A 12864-nucleotide genomic window follows, 5' to 3' on the forward strand; every position below is an offset into this window, starting at 1 on the left:
ACCCTGGACACAATATGACTCTCTCACCTGCTCTGGCAGACAGAGCCCTCACAGGTCGCTACCTTTCCTCTGGTGAGGAAGGTGCTCAAATTTCTGGAGCCTGAAACAGGGTCTGTCCCAGAAGATAGGTTCCTTCTGTCTGTCCAGAAGCTGTGTAGCTTCTGCGGACTACACTCTTGCTAGCACAGACTGGAGCCTAAGTGAACCAGAGCAAAGATGGCTCTCCTTCAGGCTCAGGCCTTGAGACTCCTCCTGGATGGACACCCCTCCTCGAGTGGGAAAGGTGCCAGATGACTGGAACCAGAAACGGGATCTTTCCCAGAAGCTGTGATGCTTCTCCAGGTTGCCCTCTTCCTGGCAGTGCACCGGAGCTGCAGCCTTATTTTTAATAGCCAGAAGCTGGAAAGAACCCAGATGTTCCTCAACAGAGGAATGGATACAGAAAATGTGGTACATTTACACAGTGGAATACTACTCATCTTTTAAAAACAATGAATTTATGAAATTCTTAGGCAAATGGATGGGTCCGGAAAGCTGTCATCCTGATTGAGGTAACCCAAAAGAACTAAATCACAAAAGAACTCACATGATATACACTGACTAAGTGGATATTTTGCCAGAAACTTAGAATACCCAAGATACAATTTGCAAACCACATACAACTCAGGAAGAAGGAAGACCTAAGTGTGGATACTTCGTTCTTCCTTAGAATGGAAAACAAAATTCCCATGAAGGTAGTAACAGAGACAAAGTTCAGAGCTGAGATGGAAGGAAGGACCCAGGGATCTATCCCATAAACAACCACCAAACCCAGACACTATTTCATATGCCAGAAAGATTTTGATGACTGGACCCTGATATAGCTGTCTCTTGTGAGGTTATGCCAGTGCCTGGCAAATATAGAAGTAAATTGTACTGGCTAGTTTTGTGTCAACTTGACACAGCTGGAGTTAACACAGAGAAAGGATCTTTAGTTGGGGAAATGCCTCCATGATATCCAGCTGTTAGGCATTTTCTCAATTATGATCAAGGGGGAGAGGCCCCTTGTGGGTGGGACCATCTCTGGACTGGTAGTCTTGGATTCTATAAGAGAGCAGGCTGAGCAAGCCAGGTGAGGCAAGCCAGTAAAGAACATCTCTCCATGGCTTCTGTATCAGCTCCTGCTTCCTGACCTGCTTGAGTTCCAGTCCTCACTTCCTTGGTGACGAACAGCAGTGTGGAAGTGTAAGCTGAATAAACCCTTTCCTCTCCAACTTGCTTCTTGCTCATGATGTTTGTGCAGGAACAGAAACCCTGACTAAGACATGGATGCTCACAGTCATCTATTGGATGGAACACAGGGCCCCCAGTGAAGGAGCTAGAGAAATTACCCAAAGAGCTAAAGGGGTCTACAACCCTATAGGAGGAACAACACTATGAACTAACCAGTGCCCCCTTGTTTCTCTAGTTGCATATGTAGAGGAGGATGGGCTAGCAGGCCATCAGTGGGAGAAGAGGCCCTTTGTTTTGTAAAGATTCTATGCCCCAGTACAGGGGAATGCCAGGGCCAGGTAGCAGGAGTAGGTGGGTTGGGGAGCAGGGCGGGTGGAGGATATGTGGGACTTTCTGATAGCATTTGAAATGTAAATGAAGAAAATATCTAATTAATAAAAAAGAAAAAGAAAAGAAAAAGAAAACCAGTTGCCACATATACCAGCTAAGGAGAGGACTAAGATGCATGACTTTTATCCATGAAGATTTAAAGTAATCTTTATAGTCCTCAAACATGTATTTTTTTCCTAACAGTGTGGCACTCTCAGCTCAGAGGGCAGCAACAAAGTCAGAGAATACTCTAATTAGTTCTTAATGAAAATAGCAAAAGAAGGAAAAAGTCACACATATATCCATTTACTTTCTGAGGCCTAGCCATCAATCAACAGACTAGCAAGAACCCATGGGATGAAACAGAAAGAAGCAATAGTCACATGTTCCTGACTGAAGTTGGTGCAGCAGAAATGAATTAGCAAAAGTCAATAACCCAACATGCTAGTGGCAATCCTGCAGTGACAAGAGAAAGCTCTGCATGAGATCATCTTTCCTCTATGTTTTCTTGATAGTCTTAATCATTTGTGTTATTTTAGTATCTCCTCAAATATGCTCTTACAGCTGCATTGTATGACTAACTTGCAAAAGACATAACCCTTCAGAAATACAAAAATACATCTCATCATTTATGCCAATAATTGTTTCCCATGAAATTAATTACATTTGATATAATGCTAACCTTCCTTTCTAATAACATGAATTCTCTTACAAAGAACTTTTGTACATTTTTACTGCAATATATATCTGTCTATCAGGATATATTTAACAGATGAGTAAATAAAGAGCAAATGTCTAAATATTAAATCTTATTTTTATATTAAAAAAGAAACATAAAATCTATTTTAGAATTATTTCTGGTTGAATAGGAATTAATTTATTTATTTGATTTAAATTAAATTAATTTCATTAATTTAAATCAAAGAATTAAGAAGGTAAAAAAGAAAAGGAAGTATGTGTGTATATGTGTATGTATATGTGTGCATAACGTGTGTGGAGATAGAGATAGAGATAGAGATAGAGATAGAGAGAGAGAGAGAGAGAGAGAGAGAGAGAGAGAACACATAAAAACTGTAGAAGTATTGGATCTTAGAAATGAGAGTTTTATATTTAAAATTTCAATAATAATACATATATAACATCCAATATATATAATTCAGCAATGTATAATATAGTACTATATGGTATAAAATATATAGTTAGTATACATATATTAAATGGAAAAAATGGCACACATCTTCTGATATTTAAGATTGAAGAGCTATAGAAATCGAAATACTATGAGACTGGCTTTACACTAGGTAGATAGATCACTAGGATAGAACCAGGATTCCAAAATTAAGTCACCCACTTAATGTAGAATGATTTTAATGAGAGAAATGAAACACCACTGAGAAATTGCTTTCTTAATAAATGATGCCATATAATGTCTGCTCACAGTAGTAAACAAAAATTTGTTTTAAATGTATTATCTAAAAACGAGAATAAAATAATTCAGGACTATATATGTATGATCTTGAGTTAGACAAAGCATTTAAAACACACACCACTAGCACACAGGACACACAATAACTAGTTGAATTTCATCTTCAAATATGCTTCACAAGAAAATTAAATGAAAATATATGTTGAGAGAAAATATTCACGAGATGACTAGTGAAGGAGTTGTATCTAGAATATATATTTTAATACTACAACTTAATTCTCAAATCAGATACTATCAGAATTACTTTGTGTCTGTCTGATAGAGATAAATAGTTGTCAGTTACATAAAAGAGACTCAATATGCTTTGTCTATAGAAAAGTAAAATCAAAATGGCATTTGATAGCACTTCATTGCCATTTAATTGAGATTAATATGATGTACAAAAATAATTATTGGTGAGGTTATGGAGGGGCAGTAAAACCTACCCATTTCTTGTAGGATTATAAAATGTTACAAAAAACCTTTCTAAGCATTTGGGATGTTGTTTCAAATGTTAAACATGTATGCATAATAAAATATTTCTAGGGGCTAGAGAGATAGCTCAGCAGTTATGACTGCTCTTCTGGAGGTCCTGAGTTCAATTCCCAGCAAACACAGTGCCTCAAAACCATCTGTAATGGGATCAGATGCCCTCTTCTGGTGTGTCTGAAAACAGGGACAGTGTACTCACATACATAAATAAGTGTAAAAAAAGAGCTTGAACACCTCACAAACAATCAAGCATGCATTCATTCTCTAGAAAGAAATGAGGCAGTAATGGTGGTCTGAATAACCACAGAATGGTGCATCCCAGTGAGAGTGATTAAGAAAGCAACCGTGTCCATGGGATGCTTCATATGCAACAGACATAACTGTGTCCATGGGATGCTTCATAGGCAACAGCCATCACAAAGCAGCATGAGGACTGCCCTCCACCCTGCTTTGGACAACATTAATTTCATACCATTCTGGTTCTTTCTCCACCCATCATTCTTATCGACCTACATGAAATTCTGTGTGAACTTCTGGTCCCATTTCTCTACCTCCTTATTACTATTGTCACTACTTTTTCTTTAGAGAAGTCATATCAATACAATATTCCAACTATGTAAATAGTGGCACTATTCATACGTAAAAAAGATTAGCAACAACTTGGATTTCTACTAATATGAAAATTCATGTGTCAAAGGAGTTAAAACAATTCAGTGGAAAAAAATGACAGCATTTTCAACAAATGGTACTGGCTCAACCGGTGGTTAGCATGAAGAAGAAGACAAATTGATCCATGCTTATCTCCTTGTACAAAGCTCAAGTCCAAGTGGATCAAAGACCTTCACATAAAACCAGATACACTGAAATGTATAGAAGAGAAAGTAGGGGAAAGCCTAGAAGATATGCACAGGGGGAAAATTCCTGAACAGAACACCAATGGCTTGTAATATAAGATCAAGAATTGACAAATGTGACCTCATAAAATTACAAAGATTTTTAAAGGCAAAGGACACTGTCAAAAAGACCAAAAGGCCCCCATCAGATTGTGAAAAGATCTTCACCAATCCTATATTTGATAGAGGGCTAATATCCAATGTATACAAAGAACTCAAGAAGTTAGACTCCAGAAAATCAAACAACCCTATTAAAAGATGGGTTACAGATCTAAACAAAGAATTCTCAACTGAGGAATATCAAACGGCTGAGAAACACCTAAAAAAACTGTTCAACATCCTTAATCATCAGGGAAATGAAAATCAAAACAATCCTAAGATTCCACCTCACACCAGTCAGAATGGCTAAGATCAAACAAAAACTCATGTGAAAGCACATGCTGGCAATGATGTGGAGAAAGAGGAGCACTCCTCCATTACTGGTGGGATTGCAAGCTGGTACAACCACTCTGGAAATCAGTCTGGTGGTTCCTCATAAAATTGGACATAGTACTACAGGAAGATCTAACAATACCTCTCCTAGGCATATACCCAGAAGATGTTCCAACTTGTAATAAGGACACATGCTCCACTATATTCATAGCAGCCTTATTTATAATAGCCAGAAGCTGGAAGGAACCCAGATGTTCCTCAACAAGAGGAATGGATACAGAAAATGTGGTACATTTACACAGTGGAGTACTACTCAGCTATTAAAAACAATGAATTTATGAATTTCTTAGGCAAATGGATGGATCAGAAGTATATCATCCTGAGTGAGGTAACCCAATCACAAAAGAACACACATGATACACAGTCACTAATAACTGGATATTAGCCCAGAAGCTTGGAATACCCAAGATACATTTCACAAAAAAACCATAAAACTCAAGAAGACAGAACATGGATGCTTTGACCCATCTCAGAAGGGGGGGAACAAAACACCCATGGAAGGAGTTACAGAGATGAAGTGTAGAGTAGATACTGAAGAAATGACCATCCAGAGACTGACTCACCTGGGATTCCATCCCATACACAATCACCAAACTGAGACACTGTTGTGGATGCAAACAAGTACTTGCTGTCAGGAGCCTGATATAGCTGTCTCATGAGAGGCTCTGCCAGTGCCTGACAAATATAGAAATGGATGCTCACAGCCATCCATTGGACTGAGCATAAGGTCCCCAATGAAGGAACTAGAGAAAGGGCCCAAGGAGCTGAAGGGGTTTGCAGCTCCATAAGAGGCACAACAATATGAACTAACCAGTAAACCCAGAGCTCCCTGAGACTAAATCACCAACCAAAGAGCACACATGGTGGAACTCATGGCTTCAGTTGCATATGCAGGAGAGGATGGACTAGTCAGATATCAATGTGGGGAGAGGCCCTTTGTCCTATGAAGGCTCTATACCCCAGTGTAGGAGAACACTAGGGCCAGGAAATGCAAGTGGGTGGGTTGGTGAGTAGAGGGAGGAGGGAGGAGATAGGGAGACGGTGGTTTCTTTAGAGGGAAAACCAGGATAGGGGATAACATTTGAAAAGTAAATAAAGAAAATATCCAATGAAAAGATGAAAAAAAAGAAAATTCATGTGTTAATGTACAGCCTTGCAGAACCATGTTATAGGAACTACTACCGTATTAACTAACACTATATCTATCATATTAAATTGTAAAAGTAATTTTAAGTGTAGAATTCGTTATTATTAATGTAATATTTAAAAATTTGAAAATCATGTATAAATCTATAAGTACATTTTAAACTGTTAAATCAAGTTGAATAAAATAAAACTCAGCCCACATATCTTTGATTTGTAAAAGTTTAAATTTTAGTGCAGCTACTTTGTCAGTGGATTCTTTTATGGCTTTAGTTTTTTATTTTCTTGAGATTGTCCTTGTCAATCACTCTGTATGAATGCTGTACCTTGTGTTTTGTTCTAAATGTGTGCTCCCTGGAGTCTTTCAAACCACTTGTAACTGATCACTGTATATAATTAGAATCAAAACTTATTTTTCTATGATGTTTATTTGTCCTCAAACCACTTTTTTTTTGTCCCTGTCTCTTCTGATATGTAAACCACATTGACAATTAACAAGAGCTATGGATAAGAGTTGCAGAGTATCCTGTTGCATGGATGTATTATTTATTGTCACACTTGTTTGATATGTGTAGTTTGCTTCTACTAAAGATAAGTTTGTCCAACTTCAAATATGCCTTGATTTAGTGGAATCTCAGACCTTGTAAACTTCAAAATTTATGTATCTTTACTTTTCCATTTTACCTTCTAACTTTAAATGGTATTGTAGAAGTTTAATATTATTCAGATACCTGTGACATGCATTATTAATTTTAGACCTATGTACTTATTCATACATGGCTTAAGTGTAGGAAAAATGACTATACAGGTGCTAGGTAAGCACTGAGTCCTCAGAGGGTGCCATTGGGTGTTTTTAAAGTATAACTGTTTGTTTTAATGCTGCAGTTCAATGCTTTTGATCTTTCATATGTTGGCCCTATGTTTTAAAAAAACTTGCTTTGGTTTCTTATTAGTTACAGTCATCTGTAAATTTTCTTGGATTTGCCTCTGGCTTTACTACATGTTTTATTGCATTATGGATATACCTTTCAAGTATTTTTCTTTTCTAAAAGATATATCTTAAATAATTGATAATCACTTTCCACATGTTTACTCTGTAGATTTGTTCTCACTGTTATATTGTTCCAATATCTAGTCAGGTGATTCAGGTGTAGACTCTGAGATAGACACTAATATGGAGTAAGTGAATGAATCAAGAATAAATTCTTGGAATAATTATCTGTAGAATAAAGCCAGAAAAAATGAAGTAGGCAACTGAATGTGACACCAACCCTTACCCCAAAGAGTCAAACCTGAGGTGAACAATGAATCAAATGCTTTCTTGGTTTGTAGTAGGGACCCTGTCCATGTCCCGACCTGAAGGGTCTGAGGAACCACCTGTGGAGAGAATGGGGGACCAGAAACACAAGCAATGGACAGCAAGTCTGATTGATCAAACTGACAAATTTAATTTTTCCCAGGTATGTTTTATACCCATAGAAGTGGGATGTAGGGAGGGGGTGACACAGAATCACTTTATTTCTGGGGGAACACACCTGTTCCCAAAAGCAGTATATTGACTAGGTAAAAAGATCAGCAGGAGAAACAAAACTAGTACCTTTCCACAAGATCTATAGCTATTTGTTCTTAACTGGGGGTAATAATTTCCTACAGAGTCCTCAACTTTTCCCACAGAAATCTCAACTAAGCTAGTACTTTTCCACTAAAGACAAGACTTTGTAAGTAAGCACTTATGGCTGACAAGGCAGTTAACATTCAAACAGGGTCGCTCTCAATATGTCCATATTTTCTTTAGGGGTTCTTTCATTTTTTTGAGCCAAGCCATTGGGGAAGAAAAAGAGACATGAAGTTAGGTAAAGGGACTTTCTCAAGTGATTTCTTTGAAGTGGTCAAGAGCCAAGCATGACCCTCTAACATCTCTCCAAGCTGCTCTAACACTATGACCCTCTAGCATCTCTCCAAGCTGCTCTAACACTGTGACCCTCTAGTATCTCTCCAAGCTGTTCTAACACGAGCTGTTGAGTCCACGAGCCGTATTAGTTGATATATCGCAGTTACAATTAAATATGAACCACAATAATAGAGTTTGGGGTTAATAACTTTCTTGTATGACTAGATTAACTATATTTGAGTATATTGTGATAATTTTATATATTTAATATGAGGTTCACTTTACTATTTTTTCAAAAACTGTAAATTCTGCTATATTATTTACTAGTATTTTTTTCACATCATCATACTTACATTCATAAGAGCCATTGGTCTTGCAAACTGTAGGACATTGAGAGCATTCCATGTGGCCCATGTACAATGCATAGGATATGCTGTTAAAGAATATGATCTCTTTGGTTTCATAGAAGCAAGGAATTAATTTTTCACTTTGAATATTCATGTTATTCTTTGAAGTATTAAAGCTTTACAAAAACATTGTAAAAAAATCACCATAGGTAAATTGCTGCCTTTGTCTATAACACTGTACAAATAAAAATTTCATTCTTAGCACAAAGAAAAAAAATGAGTTTTCTCCAACAGAGTCTCACTGGATATACAAAGCACCCATCAGGACAGACCCCATTCCCAGAAGTGTATGACTAACACAAAATAAATTCAATGGTGGTTTTTGGAGGTTTACTGTCTTACAATGCTTTGTTAATATTTTTTTCTCTTTTTTCATTTTCTTTTTGTTTTACCCTCTTAAAGATGCTTTGAATGTAAGTTATGGTTTCTGGTGTTAGGTTTTTATGGGATTTTTGTGTGTTTAAATGTGTGTTTATATGTTTCTTGTGATTTTTTCTTTGGTTGTTTATCTACTGGCAGTGGTTTGCTTTGTTCTAGTCTGGTTTATTTATTTGCTTCATTTTATCTCATATATTATTATTGTTGTTGTTGCTATTAGATACCTGCTTGTATTCTAAAGAGAAAAAGACAGGGTGTAGATTTGTGTTGGAGGGGAGTCAGGGAGGATTGGGGAAGGAAAAGGCATAATCAGAAATAGTTTATAAAAGACTCTATTCTTGGGTTCATATTGGATGAGAGAGATTTGTTATTGATGATTTTATTTTTTTAAATTTATGTTTAATTTATATATAGTAGCTATATTTAAAGAATGTGGTGCTATATGCTTTAATTCAATTATATAATGTGTTATGACAAAATCAAGGTTATTTCTCTTTCTGTATTTTTAAAATACAACTATTTCCTTTCATTAGTACAAGATGGATAAAAAGTCTTAGTTGTATACTACAGTTGAAATTATTTTCTTCTCTTAGTTGTGTTTGGTAACACCTATATTCAATGTCATTCCATGTCACCTTCCTCTTCTTCCTGTTCTCTTACCCTCTAGGGTCTTCTATGACGTATTTCTTTGTGTTCAGATTTTATAGATGGCATAATTCAGTGAGAAGACTGATTTTCTGTTGTACTAAAATTGCATATTATCAGCCTCCCTATTCCCAACTCTTTCTATTTCTCACAGTGTTAGGTAAGACTTTTCTATTGAAAGCCCTAACTTTCCCTAACCATAAAGAATCTGAGTATATGGCCAGAATATATGGGGGATAGTATGACACCTTGATTCACACTTTGAAATCTTCATTGATAACTGAGGCTCCTTATCTCAGAAGTCTGAGATACCGGCAGGATATACCTGATGAGCCTATTCTATGCTCTGGAAAGGAACCAGAGTCAAATCACTAAGACAGGGAGACACTGTGTTACTTTTAATTTCTCTATTAGACAAAGCTAAGATACTTTCTATGTTAATAAGACTCTATAAAAATAAAGTACTAATTACACAAACTGGATGAGTCTAGTAAAGCTTAGAAAGTTACATTTCTCAGCTGTGATTTAGATTTAATTAAACTGGCCAAGATTTTGCCATCACAGAAAAATTCAAGTGAATTTACTTACTGAGATGAAAAAGCATATTCATAGGGTAAAAAACAAAATTATACTAAATTGCAAACCATAATGTGACCCTTTATGTTCAAATTTTAGCCAGTTCTTAGGGTTGAATCCCAAAGTTCATTGATCCAATCAACGGCCTCTCGCTTCCTGTGATCTCATCCCATTATTTCAGAAAACACGTTGAAATGGCATCTCTAACATTAGTCATTGTGACATGGACAGAGAATACTTTTATTTTTCTTCCCACTTCATCACTTTATAAACAAAGTTCTGAACAGTGCATTTTAAAGCTGCTTTGTTGAACCAAAGTGTGCTGCAGCTGCTCAGAGCCCTTCTTCCTTTCCAGCAGACTCGCCTGGGAACAACTCCAAATCACAAAAGAGCAAACACTACGGCCATGCACAATGCTGTGTGCTGATATAATAGAGCAACTAAGTAAAAATAAAATGTCTGATTGCACCAATAATCAATCTAATTATGAACAACTGGTTTGAATAAATCCCCAAAACAGCTGACGTTTTATATCACTTTGACTTGATACCTTGCAGCTGTAAGCAAGATACATAGAACAGAAGTTCTCAATAAATTGCTACTACTCATGAACACTGGTGATTTTTATTCAGATATAAATTAAACAAGATTCTATATCTCCTAAACCTGTTCATTTTACAGGCTTGGTTAGGAACTTTCTCTTTTTCCAATCATTCAAGTTAGAATCCAAAGCTAATCTTTCTTTTTGACCCACAATTTAGTTACAAACTCTTGTCTGTTGCATTTTTCCAAGTCCCTCAAAACATAAAATATTGCCACTTCCTACTTCTTGTAATTTTACCCACAGTTCAGTCTACCTGTTATTAATATATGTGTTAAAGAAATAAACCTTGCATTAAAAGCTTAGGAACCTCTATCATATAACCTGCTGTAATACAGCCCAAATGGGCCTTTATATCATGTATTAAATAAGAACTTTGTGTCTTTCATTGTCCACACATATTTGTTTCATTATTTTGTGCACAGTATTTTCTTTATATTTAATTCAATTAAATTTTAAAATTAAAACAAATGTTAATTTCTTACTCAAATATTTTCACAGGAATTTGGTGTTGACAAAGTTTGGGGATTTAAATTACTTAGAATTAAATTCAATGTTTTCTAAGCTAGAATCGACCTACATTTTTATCTCCTCTCATTTATTTCTTAAGGAATTAAAGTTCAGATATATCTAGTATTTTAGGTTCTCAACTTTGTCCTACTTTCTCCACTTCAGTAGGCATCAACCCTCTGATACAGTATCTCAGAAGCTAATCTTAATATCTCTTCCATTCTTCATGACAAAGGCAAATGTCATCTCCATAATTCTTGCCTCTTGCATAGTCTTGTGTAATTTCTTTGTATCCATCAGAATTTGTTTCAACTATTATTTATATTTGATTTTGGTTTTTGTTTATATTAGTAGGGATATAATTTATCATCTAGTTCTCACAACCTACTGCATCAACAATGAAAATAATAGCTACTTTAGAAGCAGCAATTACAGAATGCATGTTGCAACTTCTGTTTCATTCCCCTTCTTTATTGTTTCATTATTGTAGACACCCATTTCCTTTCTAAGTTACCTCTAATTTTAGATTTATAATCATTTCTAAATTAAGAAAAACACACTGGAAAACAGACAATCATAAATCCACAATTCTCTCACCTCTTACCTCCAACCTCCAAGGATTGTTCCCTTTCTTATGGAACCTCTTATTTAGAGGATATATGTTAATTTCATCCACTAAGTTATATAAACGTACTTGGCTTTTGTTTCATTTTGTTCAAAATTACATTAGTGATATGACTTTGCAGTAGCTCTTAATAATATTGAGTAACAATCACTGCGATGAATAGCAATACTTCAGTAAATCTTACCATATACATTGATATATAGATAATTAGATATATATGTCATTGATGTTCACTTGAACAAGTTGATAACTTGTCAAGTGGAAACATTACAAACAATGTTGCTATGCTATGCACATTCATTTCTCTGAAACATACATTGGAGTGGATAAGAGTCACAAGATGAACTTCTGCGTAACTTTAGCAAACATTGTCAGATATGTTTCTAGTTTCTACAGATATGTGCTCCCATTAGAAAGAAAATAGACTTGAAGAATCTTTCATTGTCATTAAAACTCTACACTTCCATCTTTAAGTTTATCCATTCTTCCTGAAAACAGACACTGATACTTATGCTTAAATGACATTTCTTATAAAATTTCTATTAGTATTTTACTGATTTTAAAGATTCATCATATATACATATATACATAGCTTAATTTATTATTAATTATGTGTGATAAAAATACATTCTCTTGGGCTGGAGAGGTGGATCAGTACTTAAGAGCTGCTCTTATAGCAGGTCTACGTTTGATTCCTAGTATTCATGACTCATAACTTCAACTCTAAAGGGAATGAACTCCCCTGTTCTCAGGAGACATACAGTGAACACATGTGTACATACTCCTACACAGACTTATACATAAATACATAATTAAAATAAAAGTAAGAAACCTTAAAAAAAAACTTTTTCTTACTCTATGGCAGTGGTTTTCAACCTTCCTAATGCTGTCACCATTGAATGCAGTACTTCATGTCCTGGTGACCTTCAACCACAAAATTAGCTTTGTTGATACTCCATAATTGTAATGTTACTACTGTTATGAATATCAATGTAAATACATGATATTTCCAATGATTGTAAGCAAAGCATTGTTTTACCCCAGAGAAGTCACAACACACTGAATGATAACTGTTCTATAAACTATTGAACAAGAATTATTTTCAATATAATCCACTTCACCAATATTTTCTCTATGAATGGTGCCTTTGATAGTATCTTTTATA

The sequence above is a fragment of the Mus pahari genome, chromosome 4 (genome assembly GCF_900095145.1).
Source record: "Mus pahari chromosome 4, PAHARI_EIJ_v1.1, whole genome shotgun sequence".
NCBI classification, from domain to species: Eukaryota; Metazoa; Chordata; class Mammalia; order Rodentia; family Muridae; genus Mus; species Mus pahari.